Source organism: Sus scrofa, chromosome 3 (assembly GCF_054392235.1).
Source record: "Sus scrofa isolate SSC_HxYL_T2T_F1_AM1 chromosome 3, Sscrofa_HxYL_maternal_Yorkshire_Landrace_v2.0, whole genome shotgun sequence".
Lineage (NCBI taxonomy): Eukaryota > Metazoa > Chordata > Mammalia > Artiodactyla > Suidae > Sus > Sus scrofa.
Genome location: NC_139385.1, coordinates 107,339,188 through 107,360,463, shown reverse-complemented (window position 1 = coordinate 107,360,463; position 21,276 = coordinate 107,339,188). Strand labels below are relative to the sequence as shown.

The 21,276-nt window shown below is 41.1% G+C and overlaps 2 long non-coding RNA genes across 3 annotated transcripts in view; both read right to left on the bottom strand.

The window, feature by feature from the left end:
- Nucleotides 1–21,276, bottom strand: part of LOC146404833 (uncharacterized) — a 1,439,763-nt gene that overhangs the window by 1,031,087 nt on the left and 387,400 nt on the right. The window lies entirely within an intron of this gene.
- LOC106509837 (uncharacterized) lies at nt 4,062–20,440 on the bottom strand. Of its 2 annotated transcripts, XR_014842022.1 has the most exons (5): nt 20,355–20,440; nt 8,161–8,345; nt 6,980–7,249; nt 6,215–6,331; nt 4,689–6,064 (listed from the first exon to the last, which is right to left on the bottom strand). It is a non-coding gene; the product is annotated as an uncharacterized LOC106509837 (long non-coding RNA). The 2 variants fall into 2 exon arrangements; XR_014842021.1 differs by lacking the exon at nt 20,355–20,440 and having other exon boundaries at nt 4,062–6,064; nt 8,161–11,819.

Genomic DNA, 21,276 nt, shown 5'->3' with positions numbered 1-21,276 from the left:
AAATGGGGAAAAAAAGGAGCTATAGCCACACAATGGAATATTATTCAGCCATAAAAAGAATAAAATACCTGCTGCAACATGAGCCTAAAAACATCATGCTAAGTGAAAGAAGCTTGACACAAAGGGCCATATACTGCATGATTCCATTTTTCAGAAATATCCCAAATAGGGACGTTTATAGAGATAGAAAATAGGTAAGTAGTTGCTAGGGTTACCCACCTTCACCTCTCACACAGGGGAGGTACAGGGAGAGACTGCTAACGGGTATAGGGTTTCTTTATGGGGTGATGGGAATGTTCTGGAATCAGCAATGATGTTGCACATCATAGTATATACTGGAGACCACTGAATTGTATAAAGTAGTGAATTTTATATGATGTGAACTATATCTCAATTTAAAAAATAAAATAAAAAAAGAGAGCCCATATGGAGCCCCCAGTGGTCTATACCCATCTACATGTGCATGGCTACAGGCAGCCTCCTTCATCACCTGTGGTTTGGACCAGAACCAATGACGGTTTTCAAGGTGAAGCCTCTATAGTAGAAAAGTTTTACTAACGCTTTATCTTTTTTATTTCGTTTGTCTTTTTGTCCTTTTAGGGACATACCTGCGGCATATGGAGGTTCCCAGGATAGGAGTCCAATCGGAGCTGTAGCTGTCAGCCTACCCCAGAGCCAAAGCAACTCGGGATCCGAGCCACGTCTGCGACCTTCACCACAGCTCACGGCAATGCTGGGTCCTTAACCTGCCGAGTGAGGCCAGGGATCGAACCTGAGTCCTCATGGATTCTAGTTGGGTTTGAAGTCCACTTGAAGTCCACTTCCCCTCTGCTGGTCCAGCCTCATCTCTGGGAACTCCATTTTTTTTTTTTTTTACTAACATTTTACACTTTGCAAATCACCTTTCAATTTGATCCTGACACCAGCCATGAAAACAGGTATTATTATCACTATTATACAGATGTGGAAACTGAGATTCAGCAATATAGCAAAGATGAATAGTAAGTAGAAAAGGTGGAACTGGAACCCAAGCCTTCCACTCCAGCACCCTCTCTTTTCCCTACAGATAAAACACAACTTGACCCACTGTGCTCTCAGGTTTTCAGAGCAGCGAGCCACTTCCCAACAAGAGTCCTGACTTACCTATGACTTGATAGCCTTCTGCTTCATCTATGTGGACAGCATTCCTGACCCTACCTGTTCTGGGGCTTCCACAGGGCTGACTCCACAGGTCAGAGACAGAGTGTCACACATGGGACTTGAAAAAAAGGTCGCTCAAAGACCGTTCCACCCAGGCAGCATTTGCCCCCAGCACGAGTCACTCACTCAGGTGCCTCGTGCTCCCCCAAACATCCTGTTGCTTTTGACATTGACTAAGCACCTCCAGCCAAGGAGGGGCCGTGAGGAAGACTCTGTTTTCAGTTGTGTCTGTCTCCTCCCTGCCCCGCTGAAGTCCTACTCCATTTGGAAGAAGGCGTCTCTTGAAGTTCAGGGGCTTTTAGGTGCAGAGGTGAATCAGGTGTTGGGAGCAGCCAATCAGCAGCTCAAGAAGAAAAGGATGGATGTGAAGAAGCTGGAAAGATGGGAGGAGGGCTTTCCATTCCACACTGTTTGGATGTGGAGTGAGCAAAAGGGAGGAAGGGGAAACTAAGGCACAGAGGGGAGAATGTTCGGAGTGTGTGGAGGGATGCCTGGGGAGCCTGGCCTGCCTGGAGCAAAACGGGCAGAGATGAGGCTGGACCAGCAGAGGGGAAGTGGACTTCAAGGGCTGTGGCCACCAGGCTAAGGAGGAGGCCACTGTAGTAGGCAGTGGAGAGCTGCTAGAACTTGAGGAGGGGCCTGACAAGAGAGTTTCTAGGTCTCCATGGTATAAACCATCCATATGGAAAAGCCATTAAAAAGAACATCTGCCCCTGGGCCTTGGTTGGAGTTTCTGTGGGTGGCAAGAAAGACTTTAATAACCAAGGTAAAGGTTGCTTTGGGACGAATGGAGCTAACGGGGTATAAAACTTTTGAACACAACTTCTAGCTATTTTAGAAGAGACACTGGGGAAAGGTCTCGAAATCCCAATACCTGCTTCTTCCTTTGACCTGCTGGGACTTCATCAAGATAGATGCCAACTCCCTTCAGAACCAGTTAGCTTCAATAGGTGCAGAGAGACTGGCCTTATCACTTTTTTTCCTGTAGTCACAACAAATCATTTCTTCTTAAGGCTGAAAGTGACCTTGAAGTCACACTTCCCATGTGAAGCCAAAGTTCCAAAGTCACTTCCTTGCTAAACTGTTGTCCAGCCTCTGCTTGAACAGCCACAGTGAGAGGCTGTCACTGTCTATTAGGTAATCCTCTGGCTTTTAGAAACTATTTCCTTGGATAAAGTCAAAACCTGACTTCCTGTGGGCTCCTCTCATTGACCTCATTCCAACTCTTAGGGCCTTTCAGAAATGCATTGACTCATATGGCCTTCAGTATTTTAAGCCATCTATTATACCTTCAACGCCTACTCCATCAGTCTTCTCTTCTTTGTATTTCTTTTTTTCTTTTCTTTTCTTTTTGCTTTTTGCTTTTTTGGCTGTCTGGTGGCATATGGAGTTCCTGGGCCAGGCACCAGAGCTGAGCCACAGCTGTGACCTACCCTGCAGCTGTGGCAACACCAGATGCTTAAGCCACTGTGCAGAGCTGGGGAGCAAGCCTGCATTCCAGCGCTTCAGAGACACCACCGACCCAGCTGCATCGCAGCAGGAACTCCCTCTTTGTATTTCTTCTGTGACACTGATTTGAAGCTCTAACTCCTAGTTAGTTTGCACATTTTTCCCCCCTTTTTAGAGAAGGAAAAATTCATGTCTTGCATTTTTTTGAGATACTTTTAACTTCCCTTCCATGGTTGGCATTGCATGGAAAACTTAAGATTAGGCATGGTTTCATCTCCTTGCCTGGAAAGTGTTACATCTCCTGGCACAGCTATGCATGGGTAACAGCAGCAGTAGAACCTGGAACCAGACCCGCCAGCTGGGGTGTTGCAGGTTCAGAGAAGAAGGCAAGTATAGCAGTGGAATGTGACATCTAAAGGGCATGAAAACAAATAGCAGCAGCCACTGGCAAGTCTCAACAGTGAGGTCTCAAGGAAGGTGTCCCCATAGGTCCAGAGATAGACAGCCAGGAACAAGTGATATACCAGAGCCAGGCAGACAGTCTGCACTAGGGAAGTTTTGTACAAGTGGCCAAGCCTCACGCCCAGGACCCTAGTCTTAAGGAGACTGGTATTCTGTGAAGGCCGCAGAAACGAGGACACAGGCACAGAGGACTGAGCCCCCGACCTGGGTCTGGGTGAGGTGGGGCTTGGTCTTGGCCAGGCGGCATGTTGGCTCTGACTCATTGATCTTGAGTCATGAGGCACCATGTTGAACACGATTCGGTTTCCCCTCTGCTTGTTCCACCTCATCTCTGCCCTTTTGGCTCCAGGCAGGCTGGGCTCCTCATGAGTCCCTCCACGGCTCTGCATATTCTCCACTCAATTCCATGGTTGCACCTTCTTCCCTTCCTCTCACTCCCCATCCCAACCATCTGGAATGGAAAGCCCCCTCCTCATTCACTCTTCTCAGCTTCACATCCAGCCTTCTCTTCTTGATTCTGATGACTGGATGCATCCGATTCATCCAGATTTTCTAAGACAACATTCTAAGACTGCTTCCAATAACGATTGTTTGCCGATGTCACTGCAGGCATAGGAGGGAAGGGTAGTGGCTTTTCCAAACTAGCCACCAGGTCAGTGGCTAGACCTGGGGCCAGGGGAGAAAGGGAAGAGCATCCAAAGGTACTTAATGAGGTTGGACCGGAGCTGCTTCAATCTCTCCTGCCAACAAGACGGGATCCACAGAGCAGACTGCAACATAGCTGAGACTGTTCGGATGTGGGGAGAGAGAGTCTGCCGAGGCTGGGAGGGCAGGCAGGCCCGAGAGTCACATGCTTCAGACCCCTAACACCAGGCTCTGGCTTATAAATCCCCCCAATTGGGCTGATACTTGAACTTTCTCAGTTTATGTAGTAAACTTGGGCACTCAGAAAGCGTTCTGCAGAAGCAATTTTTAATAGGGAACAAAGGGAGAATTCCATCTGTTTCAGGTCAAAAAAATGGGCCATGTGGTGAAGACGGGAGATAAAATGAGGGTGGAAACGGTAATAGAGAGATAGGCTCCTGTAATAGTAACTGGCTAACTATTCAAAACGCCTTTCTGTATATTTAAAAGTTTCATATCAATACTTGGAAGGTAATCCTGCATGTGAAACCTGGAATAGAAGCTGGCTGGGTTTTCTCTGAATGACTTCATTGTAAAGAATCCACGTAGGTACCGAGACCCAGGAAAGTCAGAGGAGGCCACCGGGATAGATGGACAGATGGACAAATGGCAAAGGAGGAGGGTGGGGTACCCCGACATGTTCGGAGCCTGACAAGACATCTGAGTAGGATTTTATGCAAATCCAATCAGCTTCAAAATCAAATCACAATTATTTACCCCATTATCACTGGTCCAGAGTAATGCTAGACACATTACTCTTACCAGTCCTCACCCTGTCAAGACGAGGGAAAAAAATATGAGTGTTTACTTTTATTATTATGCATCCTGTTATGAACCCCACCGTCGCTAAGTGCACACAGCACCTTTAACTAAAGAAACTAATTGCAAGCCACTTTCAATATCTCTTGTTTTTTAATTTAATGCCCTCGGAGAGATATAATTGGGCTGGAGGGAAGAATTTTCACTGAAGTCATGAATTTGCTATATAAATACAAACAAGAAAGAAAGCTAATACAGTAAGGGAATATGGGATTAATTTTGAAATTGTCTGATTAGTGGATTGCTGCCCATCAATAATTGCCTTATATTTTCCCAAGGCCCTCTCTTTATTAGAGTCTGGCACCGCATCTGCCCACAGTCTGTCAATCAGCCTGTGCAGCTGGGAGGGTCTGCAGAGAGACCGCAATTGGAAGCCTGCTGGGGCGCCTTGTTAGACAAAGCAATATATCCCAGACGTGAAAACACTGCCATCTCAACTCGGCTGCTAACGTCTTTACACTCCATCCTTCCTTGTTGGAGAAGGGGCTCACTGCGACGAGGTCTGGTTTTAAAAAGGAAAAGGGAACATGGCAATCCTTTCTTTACATGGATTCTACAGCCCTGGCTCTACTAGAGTTTGAGGTCGCAAACGCCTTGCCCCTCACAGTGGCTGGGAGTAATGTCATTAAAAAGAGCTTTGCAACAGCTGGAATTTCTAAAGCAACATCAGCGTCGTGGGGGACGACTCGACATGCTTCATACATTTAAAAATCATGACAGATAATCAGAAGGGTTGCGAGAGAGTGTGCAGATGGTGGCTTTCTAACCTAATTAACACTTAAAAATCTGGAATGTTCCTCAAGCTCCCAGAAACTCTCCTGTCTCTCCTCTCCAGGCTTGATGTTCCCAAGTCCTGAAAGACTCTTGATCAGAGAGATGAGGTCTGTTGACGAACTCGCCATAAATATTTTTCAAACCACACACACGCACACACACACACACACACACACGCACGCACTTGCAGCCTGGCTAATGATATGTTTATGTCGTGTCCATTTCCAGAAATATTTATGTCTCTCTATCTTGCCAGCAATCAGTCAAAATATACAAAAATGGATTTGCATGTAAAGATGCTTCTTTTGGAAGACAAAATATGGCGATAATAGAACAAAGATGGCTGAGAACATGCTCTTTTTTGTTTTGTCTTATCATCTACTGTTTTCCTTTTCTGTTTGGTAAACTGAGCATTTGTTTTAAATTGGGATCTTGTTCTTGTGAGGGAGGAAATAAAACGAATTGGAGCCAAGACCCCTGCAGCACCCAGATGGGTTCGCATGAGCGACTGAAGTGCCGTCTCCTCCCAATGTCCAGGTCCTCCACTGGGCTCTGTGAACATCTGTGTCTGCCCCTCGGCAGCATCGGCAGCCACCTAGGCTCAGGGGCCCAGGTCTGAAGGATGGAGCTTGACTTCCTCCTGTCTTGCAGGATAATGCACGGGCCGGTACACTGGCTTGGAGAGATTCCACAAAGAAACCTTAGTCACCCATCAATTTCCCTGCCTTCTTTCCATTTGGGCTGGTCCCAGCCCAGGAGCTGCTCATGCCTCCCTCCCTCCCTGCTGTGTCTCCCACCCTCAAAGACTATTAAGAGCAGGGCTCACCAGTGTCCCTGCTGGGACGGCCAAGATCACTCCAGGGCAGTGCCTCCGTGCCCGGGCAGGCACAGACTGCCTTGCGCATCAGCAGGCCCGGGGTCCCTCTAAAACATCCATCTCCTTCTGTTGGGCGGAATGCAAATACTTGGAGCAGAGTTGGGAGAATTAAAGTGGTAGAATGTGCGTGGAAACACGTTTTAAGCTGTAGTCTAGACGTCTCTGCCAAAGTTAGGGGTTACCTGCTATTAGCAATATTAGCCCACCTTTAATGGCGGCTAGCGGTATGGAGGCAGCTGCCATGGCTGCTCCCCTTGCTGTGGAGGAGCTGCTGGCTTAGGCAGTGGGACACAGGGCTGGGCTCACACCAGTGAGCACCCCTGGTCCTGGATATGGCCCCAGCATGGCACAGTGTCTTCCCCACCTGTTTCTCCTTTCCCAACTGCTGCTCCTCCAAGGGTCCTCAGATATCGGACCTCTTCTCACTCCAACTTGAAGGAAACCACAATTACTTTTCCTTATGAATTACAACTCCAGTAGAGCAGAACGGGGGCAGGCAAAGTCCTCCCTCCGGGTCCTGAATGGCTTTAAGGGCCACCACAGCGTGTGTACCAGCTACTCCCCCAGGGGCCTCACCCTTCCTCCCATGTAGATCTCATTGCTTCCAAGTAGGACTCCCATCTTCCACGTGTCCGCCTTCTGTCCTCGCCTGAAAATCTTCCCTTCTGTTGTCCACCGGCCCACGCCCGCCCCTCTTTCAAGCCCGTCCCTCACCTCGTGGCTTCCAATGTCATCTCCCTCCACTTTCTCCGACCGCGCGCGGCCCTTGCCTTCTCCTCCTCCCTGGCTCTGGTGGCATCTGTGACTGACAATCTGTGCCTCTGGGCAATGATCACCCCGGTGGGCTTGTTCCTTTCACAGGTGTTGAGAATCTTCTATGTGCTCGGCACTGTGCCTGCGCAGATCCACAGAGGAATGCACACTCGGATGTCATTCCTCAGGTGACGTTTGTGGCTTTCAACTGCCTGGCTTGATTTTAAGCTCCTGCAGAGCAAGAACCATATCTTACTCTGTATTTCATAATTGTTCACAGTTATCTGTCAATAAACATTATATAAGTGAGTGACTTAGGGGCTGAACCATAGACAAGCTCTTAAAAATCAAAATGTTGGTGCCCCAGGCAAAATGGCAATGCCCCTTGCCTGGCAGACGTCTGGCTCCACAGTCCCCAAGCACATAGCATGACAGATAAAGTTAAGAAGTCACAACATATTCATATCTTCTTTCTAAGGCAAAATAATCAACTCTGTGGTTCAGACACAAAATGGAAAGACAGTAGCATAAGTGGGTGAAGCCATTTGTTTGCTGGTCTCAGTCTAGAGGCAGGCTCCCGGGTTGCAAAGGAGGCCAAACGGCCGCTTGGGACCTCTGGTTCCAGCTTAAAGGAAGAAGCCACCAGGACCTGGGCCAGAACTAAATCCATGAGATACTCAAGGTCATTTTGGGTCAGGAGCCTGTCACTAATATATAGGGCTTAGTTCTGGACTGGGAGGCCCCAGGAAACCAGGCAGAGACTTCCACAAAACTGCTAGAGCAGGGCAGTGAGCTTGGGGGTAGCTCTTTCTCCTCGTCCAAATTTATAAGTGTAGGAGTGACCCAGGTTCAGTCCTTGGACCTCCTCTCTTCTCTACCTACATGCAATCTCTGAGTAACTCCACCCATGGCCCCGATATTATCAATGTGCTAAGGATGCTCATATTTGTATGTCTAGACTCAGCCTCTTCCTGAGCTCTGGATACTTGGATGTCTGATAAATATCCCAAAGTTTCCATGCTTAAAACCTACCTCTTGATTCTTGTCCCAAACCAGCTCTGCCCCCGCCTCTCCCCTTCTTAGTAAACAGCATGGCCATTCACCCAGCTGCTCAGGCCCTGAGTGCTCATTCTCCCTCACACCTGACATGCTGTCCTTCACGAGGCCTGTGGGCTTTATCTTCAAAGCACATCCTGAGTCTGATGACTTCTCACCGCTTGAACAGCACACAAAGCCAGTCAACATCTCTTGCCTGAGTGCTGCAGCCATTCAGCTGCTCTTCTTGTAGCCGTCTTGTCCCCTATTCTCTCTTCTCCACACAGCAGTCCTAGGGATGTTTTAAAATCATAAATCATGGAATTTCTATTGTGGCTCAGCGGAGATGAAGCCAGCTAGTATTCATGAGGTGCGGGTTCGATCCCTGGCCTTGCTCAGTGGGTTAAGGATCTGGCATTGCAGTGAGCTGTGGTATAGGACCCTGTGTTGCTATGGCTGTGGCTCCGACTGGACCCCTAGCCTGGGAGTCTCCATATGCTACAGGTGCAGCCCTAAAAAGCACAATAATAATAATAAATAAATTAAAAAAATCATAAATCAAACCATGTCAGTTCACTACCCCAAACCCTTTCCTGGCTTTTCCTTGTGCCTAAAATAAGATCCAAAATCCCTACCATAGTCACCAACACCCTGCCAGACGTAGCCTCATTTCCTAACCAGCCCTCCCTGCACACCTCTAGCTCCCCTAATAAAATGAAACCCAGATGGCACGAGTTTGGAAAAGGACGTCACGAGGAGGTATGGCTGGACCTCCCTCCCTTCTTGAGGGGTCTGCACCATTACTGCTTTTATCCCAGCTTGCATCTCTCAGAGCAGAGCTAAGACCAGACTGGAACATCTGAACAAGACGTCGCCAGAGGTCCAGCGAGACCGAAGGAAAGGCTTGGGTATACAGTGAGTGGGGTACCAGGAGTTGTGAGCACCACAGCAAAGGAGGGAAGAGCTCCAGATAGGACATTTCACTGAGGGCCAGTCTCACGTAGGTTACAGGATGGGCCACTTTGAAAAGATAATGTAAGTTCCAGGTGATAGAAGGAGGTCTTAGAAATGGATCTGGGAACGTGCTTCTACTTTCACTTGTGGGCTTCTGTCTCCCTCCCCACGTGTGCAAGATGGAAGATAGGATCCCCCCCCTCTTTTTTTTTTTTTTAAAAAAAAGCAGCAAACATTGTGCTTGAGCAGGAGTTTAAATCAGGTCTGTATGACCGGAAAACTCTTCGAAACACCTTGGATCGACATTCCACCAGGACCCGTCGAACCAGGGTCCCTTCTCCAGCCGGCGCCTAAAGAACATAGCATGAGTCTGCTTACATTCCACGATCCTTAAGGGTCTACAGCCATGTGCGCTGGCTTGTTTTAATACAAATGCTATCACCCTGATTCCCCAGTGACTCTCACACCAAAATGGGCAGGAGGCGGGGGGTTGGGGGAAGGGCAGGGATGCACAGGGGAAGGAAGGCTCTGAAGCAAAGCTACTCCCTACTCATAGGCCAAAACCTTGCTAGAAACATGACTGATGATGTGATAAGAGGGTGCCCCACCATACTAAATGCAAAACAGGAATTCCAAGGTAACTGATTGCATGTAAAGGACTAGGTAACGGGTTGCATATTAAGAACACAGTTTCCATTTAGTCAGTTGGAACAGAACAGTCTGCAGCATAAAAGGAGAGTAAAATTTGGCAGGGCTCGCTGTGAGCTGGTGAGGAGGCATGAGTGCGGAGAATTCCTAAAAGAGATCCTAACTTAATCAATCACGTGAAGCAGGAGACCAAAGGTTGCCTTCGGAAACAGATCAAAAGAGGTGTATCGGCCCAGGCGTGCACACACCGTATCAATCTTTGGCCCAAGCGTGCGAGGCTCCAGGCATCACCTCGGAAGCGTGCCCAGAGCAGCCTGGTTTTATTTGTAAACGCACAGCAAAGGCCTGAAACAGTCCCAGATGAGGGCTGGTGGGACAGCAGCCATGTGGAGGAGGAGTCGGCACCAATTGGCAATTCCCACAGGTTTGCTTTCCTACTGACTTCATTCCCGTGGAACAAACGCTAAATCCATCCTCAACCTGACAAATTAGCGGGGCTCCATCTATGAGAAGGGAAAGGGCCCGAGGCAAGAAAGACCAGTCTTGCCTGGCTTGCACCAAAAGAGGACCTGCCTCTGGCCTTTATCTGCATGAGCTGGACCCCAGGAATTGAGGCATATTCCTGTTACTCATCTCAAAGCTCCAGACTGGGCCCCATGGCCAGCCTTGGCTCACCTAACATTCTGCACAGATAAGCAACCAGATAGGTATCATTTTTGTTTACACAAAAGAGATAAACTACGCACTCTGCTGTCCATCTTGCCTTTCTCACTTTAAGCCCAAAGGCCACAAGCTATGTCATGGATTTAGGGCCTTGGTGAAGAAAGGTCGATAGAGTGTTACACCGTAAGGTGACCTATAAATTCACTGGTCCTGTCCTGGCGGACGTTTAGGTTGTCCCCTCACCCCACTTTTTTCCCCTATTACAAATAATGCTGTAATGAATATCCTTGTAACACAACTTGCTGAATTCTTGTGAGTCTATCTGCAGGGTAAACCCCTAGCTCTGCAACTAGACTTTAAGCTCCTTCAGAACAGGAAAATGTGTTCCTTGGCTTTCTTGCTCCTTTACCTGGCATAGTCACGAAAGTCTGTGTATAGTAGGGACTCATTAACTATTTGCTGACATGACCTAATGGAAAAGATACAATCCGTATCCTTAATTACAGAGTCATAAGATGAAACAGATAAAACAAAGGGTTTATAATACAGTGATAAGGGAAATGAATCTAGACTTGATATAACTAATTATAGGAATTCCAAGAGGAAGGTGTAGAATGTCCAATTTTTACCCTTTCCTACACCTGAAGTTTTGGTGCTTTTTTCTTTTCTTCTTCTTCTTCTTTTTTTTTTTTCTTTTTGCTACACCTGTGGCATGTGGAAGTTCCAGGGCCAGGGACCAAACCTACACCACAGCAGTGACCTGAGCCCCAGCAGTGACAATGCCAGATCCTTAACGTTGTGCCACCAGAGAATTCTGACCTGAATTTTATATACATTGCCAATTAACGTCTTGTTCTAAGATGCCAGTTATGGAGGGGCCGGCTCTGCCTTCTTTCTCCTAGAAATAACAGGAGAAAGAGAAAGATCCTGGTCAGAACTGGCTCCTTTTGCTATGGTTTTTTGGGAGACAGCTAAAACAGCATTTCCTCAATAGGCCTGATTTTGGAGCACAACTTCCCAATAATCTGGCTGGCTCCATATGTTTATCATAGATGAAAAAAAAAATGCTGTAACTTAGAATACCACTGTCTCCTTTCTTTCTGACTTTCCTCTCAAACTCGATCACCTTGTATTGAGCGGCCTTTGAGTGATGAAGGGCAATTTTAGGAACCAGCTAAAGGGAAGTTGAGATGGGGTATGTTTAGTTGGAATTTAGTCAGATACGTTCATCTGATTCACAATCATTTTTATGTCAAGTTATTGCTGACTGTCCTTGTGCAAAACAAAAACCAACCAAACAAAACCATTCATTTTACTAAGATAATAGATGCAGACGTAACAAATGAAATAGTATGGGGGGGGGGCTTAAAGAAAAGCTGGAGAGTACCACAAGATTTATAACAAAATAGGTTCTTCCCACTCCTGTGAGATAACTACTTTCAATGACTTTAGCAATTTCTCATGACAGCATCCCCATATTTTTAAACAATAATCCACTATTTCAATGTTCTAAGTCAAAAAACTGGTGGACACATAAACTTTCCTCACATAAATTACTTTATATAAATTTTGTTTTTGAATAGGAAAATACCTAAATTTTATTTTGTCTATTATAAATGCTAAAATTATATTAACACTTTGAATATTTTATAACACTTTCTTCATTTTTCAACATTACACATTATACATTGATTTCCTGTCATTAGGTAAAGCTGTAGCTCTCTCAAAGGTATTCCTCTCTCCCATTTCCTTTTTATAGTTATGTTTTAATTTTTTGGTTAAATCAAAAGTCACAGTTTATAGGTTACATGACAGGGATATTTTTGCAAATATTAAATTAATATATTTTATTGTTCCCCTTAAATAATTATTTCCAAAGAAAAGCAGGCATATGTTTACTCAAAAGACAAGTACAGGATGTCCACAGCAAAATTATTTGTAATAGTCGCCTATGAAAACTCATCTAAATGCCTATCAACAGTAGAGTGGATTAAAAAAAATTGTGATATACTCATAAAATTGAGTACTATGAATGAACTATTCAACAATAACATGAGTGAATCTCAAAAACATAATAATAAACAAAAGAAACCAGACACACTACAGTATATGAATCAATGACATAACAACAACAAGCAAACTATTCTAATAGCGTTAGAAATTAGCATAGCGGATGCCCTGCAGTGCTCTAAGTAGGCAAGAGGAGGCTTCTGAGTGCTAGAAATGTTCTATTTTTTGATCTGGGTCCTTTTAATACGAGCATTTTATATATTCACTTTGTAAAAATTCGGCAATATGTACACTTAAAATTTCTGTATTGTTCTATACGTGTTTTACTTCCATAAAAAAAGTTGATTTTAAAATATCATCATAGGAGTTCCCGTCGTGGCACAGTGGTTAACGAATCTGACTAGGAACCATGAGATTGTGGGTTCGATCTCTGGCCTTGCTCAGTGGGTTAAGGATCTGGAGTTGCCGTGAGCTGTGGTGTAGGTTGCAGACGTGGTTCAGACCCTGCATTGCTGTGGCTCTGGTGTAGGCCAGTGGCTACAGCTCTGATTAGACCCCTAGCCTGGGAACCTCCATATGCCGCAGGAAGCAGCCCTAGAAAAGACAAAAAATAAATAAATAAAATAAAATATCATTATAAAAATATTTTTATACCTCTATTATTAAATAATACCTACTGACTTTCCAGCTTTTAAAGATTTTGTTACACTTACACTAACATCTGTATCTTTAGCCCTTGTCCTCCCAACTTTATTACTTTATTCTTTTTTTAATCTTGGTTTAGAATATTTATATTCTCGTCTATAATTAAAATCCCATATTTGCTTTTTTAGTTTTAGAGTCAATATCATGAAGCAGCAGGAGAAATGACAATTTTTATTTATCAATTTCACCTCTTCTACCTCCTATAACTATTGTCAAGAATGCACTGCGTCTAAGGGCATGTAGGGGACAATTTTATGAAAAACTCTGGCTCTTACCTATCTCACTTACATCTATTTATTTTATATTAATATTTATTTTTAAATGATATATCAACGTGTCACAAATCACTCTGAATTTCCACCATTCTTGGCGATGGAATTTGGAGAGTATTTTTCATTCAAGATATGGACCATGGCTTAGTCCATCTCAGATGCATTTCTGCATGATTTTTGGGAGGAGGAAGTAAAGCATTCCACACTAATTTCCAATGCTTCCAGCAGATTAGTGTTACATTTGGACATGAAAAATACATCTAAGGTTTTTATATTTTCTTGAACATTTATTCAGACTGGTAGGGGAAATGTTTTTATTAATTTTGTCAAAAGACAGTGGGATGCTATGAACTAATATTTACTTTTTATTTGGGCATATGTCTCTTTCTCATTGCCACCAGTCAACCACTTGCTGATCAAATATTCTCTTTCATTATGTAGTTATTAGATTGAAGTTACTACACAAAATATATATTTTATATCTTAATTTTTATGTTCCTACTGCACCGAAGCAGAACTGTTGAGCTTCTGCTGTAAATAATATATAGAGCAGCAGTTATGAATAAACTTTTTTAAATCCCTTACTTACTCATGGCATAATACTTTCCTTTTGCTATTACTTTTCACAAAGTATTTTAAATTGCATTCTTAAAAATAGCACATCTATAAAAGAATGAAAAGACAAGTCACGCTGGGAGAAATATTTGCAAGACCCATGTGAGAAAGGACAGCCATCCAAACTAAACAAAGAACACTTACAACTGAATAAGAAAACAACAACCCATTAAAAAAATGGGCCAAAGACCTTAACAGACATCTCCCCAAAGAGGATATACAGATAGCATGAAGAGATGCTTCATATAATATTCCATCAGGGAAATGAAAATTAAATCAATGAAATACCACTACATACCTATTATAATGGCCAAAATCCAGAACACTAACAACACAAAGTGCTGGCCAGGGCCCTAACAACACAAACTGCTTGGCAACAGGAATTCTCATTTACTACTGATGGAAATACAAAACATCACAGAACTTTGGAAGACAGTTATTTTGGTGGTTTCTTACAAAACTAAACACACTCTTTCCATACAGTACAGTAATCTCACTCCTTAGTGTTTACCCAAAGAAGTTGAAAACGCAGGCCACACAAAAGCCTGAACATGCATATGTATAGCAGATTTATTCATGACTGTCAAAATTTAGTAGCAACCAAGATGTCCTTCAGTAGGGATGGATAAATAAACTGATACATCCAGGAAATGGAATACTATTAAGCACAAAAAAAGAAAGGCACTGTCAAGCCATGAAAAGACATGGGGTAAATTTAAATGCATACTACTAAGGGAAAGAAGCCAATTTAAAAAGGCTCCATATACTGTATGTTCTCATCTCTAACACTTTCTGGAAAAGGTAAAACTATGGAGACAATAAAAAGATCAGTGGTTGCCAGGGATTAGAGGGGAGGGAGAGGAACTGACACAGCACAGAGGATTTTTAGGGCAGTGAAACTACTCTACATGACACTGTAATGGTGGATACATGTCATTACAAGTTGGTTCAAATCCAGAGAATGTACAACATCGAGGGTGGACCCTAAGATAAACAATGGAGTTTGGGTGTTAATGTGTCCATGTACGTTCAGCAACTGTGGCAAATGTGTCACTCTGGCAGGGGATCCTGATAATGGGGAAGGTTATGCGTGTGTGAGAGGAGCGGATATATGAAAACTCTGTACCTTCTGCTCAATTTGGCTGTGAACTACTTAAGTAATAAGGTCTATTTAAAAAAAAAAAAAAGAACATCTACCTCTGTACAGGTGTAGGATAAAATGTTCCCCAAACATAAACTAGAACATAATATCCTGAACTTTACAAAAACAACTTTATTTAATTAGAGATAATTCCTCCTTCTCAGATTTTTGACATGATTCTTAAAAAATATCAACATATAATTATAAACATGCTCCTTTTCCCATCATTAAATAAATTACTAACATCTCTATATAACAACTTCAAGGGCTGAACTCTGTCCATTTGTCTTGCCCTTTAAGACATCTTAGGATGTTCTGGGAAACTGAAATTCAGCATGATTCTACTTTGTTCACAAAGGATTTAAAATTTCCAATTTTGCTTATTTTTAAAACTCAGTTTAATGAAGTTAAGCTATAAAAATGAGATTTATTTAAAAACTACAAGAATATTCATAGAATTTTCATAAATCATAGAAAGACTTTTGGTAAAATTATGAAAAATTAAGAAAATGAATGTTTTATTTTAAAAACCCTATCATTAACATGAGTTGTAGGGAAGAAAAACTATTTTCAATGAAAAGTAAAGGGAAACCAACATGATAATTAAAAGAGGAAACTGTATCAGTGTACAGGGTGGGACTGGACAATGCTAGAAAATACTATTTCTGAAAAAAAATCACAGTGTTAATACTACAAATAACAGTATTATTTACTTTCTCTAAATGAAAAAGGAGAGTTTTTAAAATACTTTTCTCTTCAAAATAGAGATTCTTAGAATATAGATTTCTATGTAGAAATAAAAGAAAATGAGGTTTTAAAGAACTAGGAAACAAATTTTTTTTTTTTTGCAAATTCGGTGGTTTCTAATTCTTGGATTTCTTTTCTTTCGTTCTTTTTTGCCTTTTCTAGGGCCGCACCCGTGGCATATGGAGGTTCCCAGGTTAGGGGTCTAATCAGAGCTATAGCTGCCAGCCTATGCCACAGCCACAGCAACGCCACACCCGAGCCATGTCTGCGACCCACACCACAGCTCATAGCAACACCGGATCCTTAACCCACTGAGCGAGGCCAGGGATTGAACCTGCAACCTCATGGTTCCTAGTCAGATTCATTAAACACTGAGCAGTGATAGATCATTAAAAATAATTTTTGACGATGACTTAACATTTTTGATTTTGGCATATAATTTGAAGGAATTCCAAGCCCTTGGAGATATTTTTATTTAAAAAATTTTTTATTATAGATGATGTACAACACGATTTGATATTTGTATATATTGCAAAATAAGTCTAATATTTGATTTCTGTAGCAGAGAATTATGATAAGATAATCAATAAAAAACAATGATATTGTACTGGGATAAAATTAAATGGAAGAAATGGAAAGGAAATAGAAGTTTAAGGTAAAAAGAAATGAGGTACAATATTTAACTACTTTTTAGAATTATTCATATATTTTGGTACACAGCAAACCATTGTGATATTTAGATCTGAACGGATAATTTAAAAGCGTTAAGTATGCAGCTCTTGGGTTGTAGTTTGCTGAATCCTGGTTATACTTAAGTGATAGAGAAAATTAAATAATGCAGATGAAACTTATAAATATATCATGTCTATAGTAATTACAATGTGAATAGCTACCCTCCAACAAACTCTTCTTTCAATATTTAAAAACTGTTATCCAATCTAGCAAAGATGTCACACATGCCAGACAACTGATTAACGAGCAAAATGCCAGCACATGTCTTCATTGTTTCATTTTCATCTTACTTGTTAACATCAACAAAAGTACTATTCAACATCCATAATGGAACTATACTTGGCGAGCCAGTTGTTAAACATTTATCAGCAGCATGACTACTTGAACTTGAATGTGTGCATCTTTATCTCCTTTTGTTTAAATTTGCTCTTGGCAAACTTCTACCACCAGCCTACCCACTTACGTCTTGCTATTTTGCACCAAGGATTTAAGTCTAATACTCCAGGATAAGGCTCTCAACTCTAAGAAACACACTTGGTAGTCTGTCCTGAAACCTGCAGCATGAATCCTCTCTGCTTCTCTGCGCATGCTCTCCTGCTTCAGCTACATAGCTTTTGTTTTTGTTTCATCCAGACTGAATAATCTGTCTTTTAATCAAGGTGCTTGTATTTTAAGTAATTATTGATGTATTAATGTTTGTAGCCTATGAATAGGCTCTATAGTTGTATTACCTCTCTCATTCCTGATGCTAACAATAACTTGTGTTTGATTGTTGTTTTTGTTTTTCTGATCAGATTTGGTAGAGATGTATCCTATTTATCCTATTTTTCCCTCAAAGAATCAACTTTTGGTTTCATTGACTTTGTTCTTCTATTTTCCATTTCATTGATTTTTGCTCTCGTATATGACTTTCTTATTTTCCTTTGCTCTTCTTTTTTAAAATTTATTAAGGTGGAGGCTGAGATCATTGACAGGACTTGGAGGGCAAGAATCCCAAAGAGAAGGGTGGTATATTCTGTAAGCATTTTCTTTCAATGAATTTGCTCATCTTAATGGCATAGATACAAGAGGCAAAGGACCCAAGCAAAGAGCAACGGCTAAGAACCTGGGCAGTCAATCAGATTTTTTTGGCAATCTCTGGGACTGGGTGACAGAAATTATAGAGATCAGTACCCATCAATGAGGCAGGGCCCTCATATACATCCCAGACTTCCAGTTAAGACTCTGGAAGAGCAACACTGCAGGTATATGGCTAAGTTGAAAACAGAACAGTACACACAAAAGACTGAAATCCGCCTACCAATGAGCTTATCCCTATTCTAACTGCCTGCCAAATGGCAGGTAAATCTATGGAAGAAGAAAACATTAACCAGGGCCTCAATTTATATCTATAATTCTCATATATGATGTGTGGTATTCAATCAAAGAACTGTCAGCTGTCAGACATGCCATCTGTCAGTTCAAACGTGTTGTACACAGTGTTTGTGGCCTTGGCTGACGTGAAGCTGTTCTGCAAGGTTTCCTTATCAATAATGACTGAGTGAGCAAACTGTGTAGTACTTTGTGGATTCTGGATTTTAAAAGTTTTTTTTTGGAGTTCCCATCGTGGCACAGGGAAATGAATCTGATTAGGAACAATGAGGTCGCAGGTTCGATCCCTGGCCTCACTCAGTGGGTTAAGGATCTGGCATTGCTGTGAGCTGTGGTGTAGACTGGGATGCAGCTTGGATCCTGTATTGCTGTGGGCTGTGGTCAGCAGCTGTAGCTCCAATTTGACCCTTAGCCTGAGAAACTCCATATGCCTCGAGTACAGCCCTAAAAAGTAAAAAAAAAAAAAAAAAAAAAAAGAGAAAAGAAAGAAAATACCCAAAAAGAAAAAAAAAAAAGTTCTTTTTTTTGTTTTTTGGTTTTTTTTTTTTGGCTACACCTGCAGCATATGGAGGTTCCCAGGTTAGGGGCTGAATCCGAGCTGTAGCCGCCAGCCTATGCCACAGCCACAGCAATGTGGGATTGGAGCCACGTCTGGGACCTACACCACAGCTCACACCAGATCCTCAACCCACTGAGCAAGACCAGGGATTGAACCTGTGTCCTCATGGATGCTAGTTGGGTTTGCTAACTGCTGAGCTATGACGGAAACTCCAAATTTTTTTATTTTTTATTATGTGTTAGGTCAAATACACCATGGTATGAGTGAAAATGAAGACTTTATGTAGTTTTTATGTTATAATATTTCTTCAAATAAATTTCTCCTATAAATAAAAAAAAGTTAGGACCAATTGATTAAGACCAAAGAATACAAGAGATATTAGAACAGACACCCATATGATACAGATATAGGAGTTATCAGGTATGACTTTAAAATAACTGATTATAAGATGTTCTAGAAAATATAGGGCAAAAATGGAGACTTTTGTTAGAGAAATAGGATCAACAATAATAAAAAGAGAATCAAATGTAAATTTTCACAGTAAAAATACAAATTTCTGACATTAAAAAATCAACAGAAATTAAAAATTGAATAGACACAGGAGAAAAGAGGGTTAGTTAATTTAAAGGTCATTAGAAGATATCCAGAGCGAAGCAAAGAGGAAAAAAAGGATAATTTCATGAGCATATATAAATGTTAAAACCTAGGAAACTGCACCCAAAAATGTGTAAATTTTTGCATGTAAATTATTCCTCAATAAAGGTTTATCATCTATAGCGGAATGAGAATCAAGGTGGCATCAGATTTCTTCAGTGAAATTATTTTCTGGAACATAGTATATAGAGCAACTTTTTCAAAGCTCTCAGAAAAAATTACTTTTTATTCTATAATTCTATGCTCAATGAAACCAGAAAGCAATTATGAGGACAGATTGGTAACATTTTCAGACATGCAAGTCTCAGAGTATTTACTCCATGCACATGTTCCCTTAAAAAAAAAAAAAACAAAAAAACCCCCACAAAAACTTAAGAACATATTCTAGTTAAACAAACAAACAAAAAGACATATAAGAAAGAAGACTAAAACGTCAAGAAAGTGATACCTACACATGAGTATGATAAAAAGAAATCCTAGGATAACAGACAATCAGTAAGACTTGAAAACAAAACCCCCTAGAAGAAAACATAGGCAGTAAGCTCTCTGACATGGGTCTTGGTGATGATTTTTTGGATTTGACACCAAAAGCAAAGGCAACAAAAGCAAAAAATAGATGGCACTACATCAAACTAACAAGGAACCAGGAGAAAAAAAATCATTGCAGGAAAAAGGCAAAAGAAGTAAGAAAAGAAATTCAGCATATATCAGAAAAAAAGATCTTGTGGAATAGTTGAAAACTGTGACTAAGTAACTTCTTATTGATTCAAATAATTTAGTGAAAAAGTGGACTCCATGAATCAAGAGTCCTAAGTACTGGACTAAATAAAGAAACGATAATGGCTACAAAGGATAGAATAAAACTGACTTGAGTGAGCCCACAGAAAAGTAATGACATATAGAAATGGAAATTGCAGAAAGAAGAATACATATTGCTGAAAGCAAGCTAAAGAAATGGAAGACAGACTCAAGAAAATTGAGTAAAAGAAAAATGAAAAATAATTTTTTAAAATTATAGGAAAAATATATGCAAGATGTAGGATGTGAAGTTATGCATTCAGAAGAGAACAGAGAAAGCACTCAAAAATATTCCAAGTTTAATTCAAGAAAATTCCTCTGAAATAAGAACTGAATCTGTACATTTAAATAGACATGCCATCTTCCAGGAGGAACAAGCAAAGGTTAATCAGCACTAGAACATATCCTAATAAAGCCAGAAAATCAAATCACCTTAAGACGAAGAGAAAGAAATCAAGCAGCTTCATTCTTCTTTAAAGCAACATTCAACACTGTAGAAATTCACTGCCTTCAAAATTCTCAAAAATATAACCCAAGAATTTTAATTCCAGTCAAAACATAGTTTAAACATAAAGATAACAGGCAGATGATTTCCAACAAATAAATCCTCAAAGAACAGAGTTTCTAGGAATCTTTCTTAAAAAAAAAAAAAACCTACTGAAAAATAGCCGTCAATTGAAATTGAGTGTCCAATTCAATAAGTTAGAACAACACAATAATCTTCAGAATAAAAGAATGAGATACTAGTAAAGATAAAAGCAATAGAGAATTAGAAAACTATGGAACAAATAAACATATATAATGTCCTTAAAGAAAAACAAAAAGGCACTTAGTAAAGCTAAATCAAACAATATAAATGAAATGAAGTACGTATATAAATAGGAAGAGTGAGTAGAGAAATAAACATAAAATTAAAAAATTATAAGAGAACATATTTTTGTTTTATGCAAATAACATATTAGTTAGGGAAATATAAATCATTAAAACTTATCCCAGTAATGAAAGAAAGTCACAAATAGATCAACTTTTAGAATATTTTGTAAGTGAATTCTATTTAATCTTTAAGGAACATGTGACTTTAACATTATTTAATGGTTTCAGGGTATTAGAAGGAATGTTTCTAAAATCTTTTCATCAATTTAGCATAACACTGACACAATCAATGTCTAATCCCTAAACGTTGTAACTAAAATATATGCCAACAGACTCTAGTAGCACATATATCAAATACATATGATCAAGGAAGACACACCAAAAGTGCAAAGGTGACTCAATATTAAGAAATCTATTATAATACAAGTAAAGCATGTATCAAGAGAAATAATACATGCACATTCCTATAGATAATAAAAAT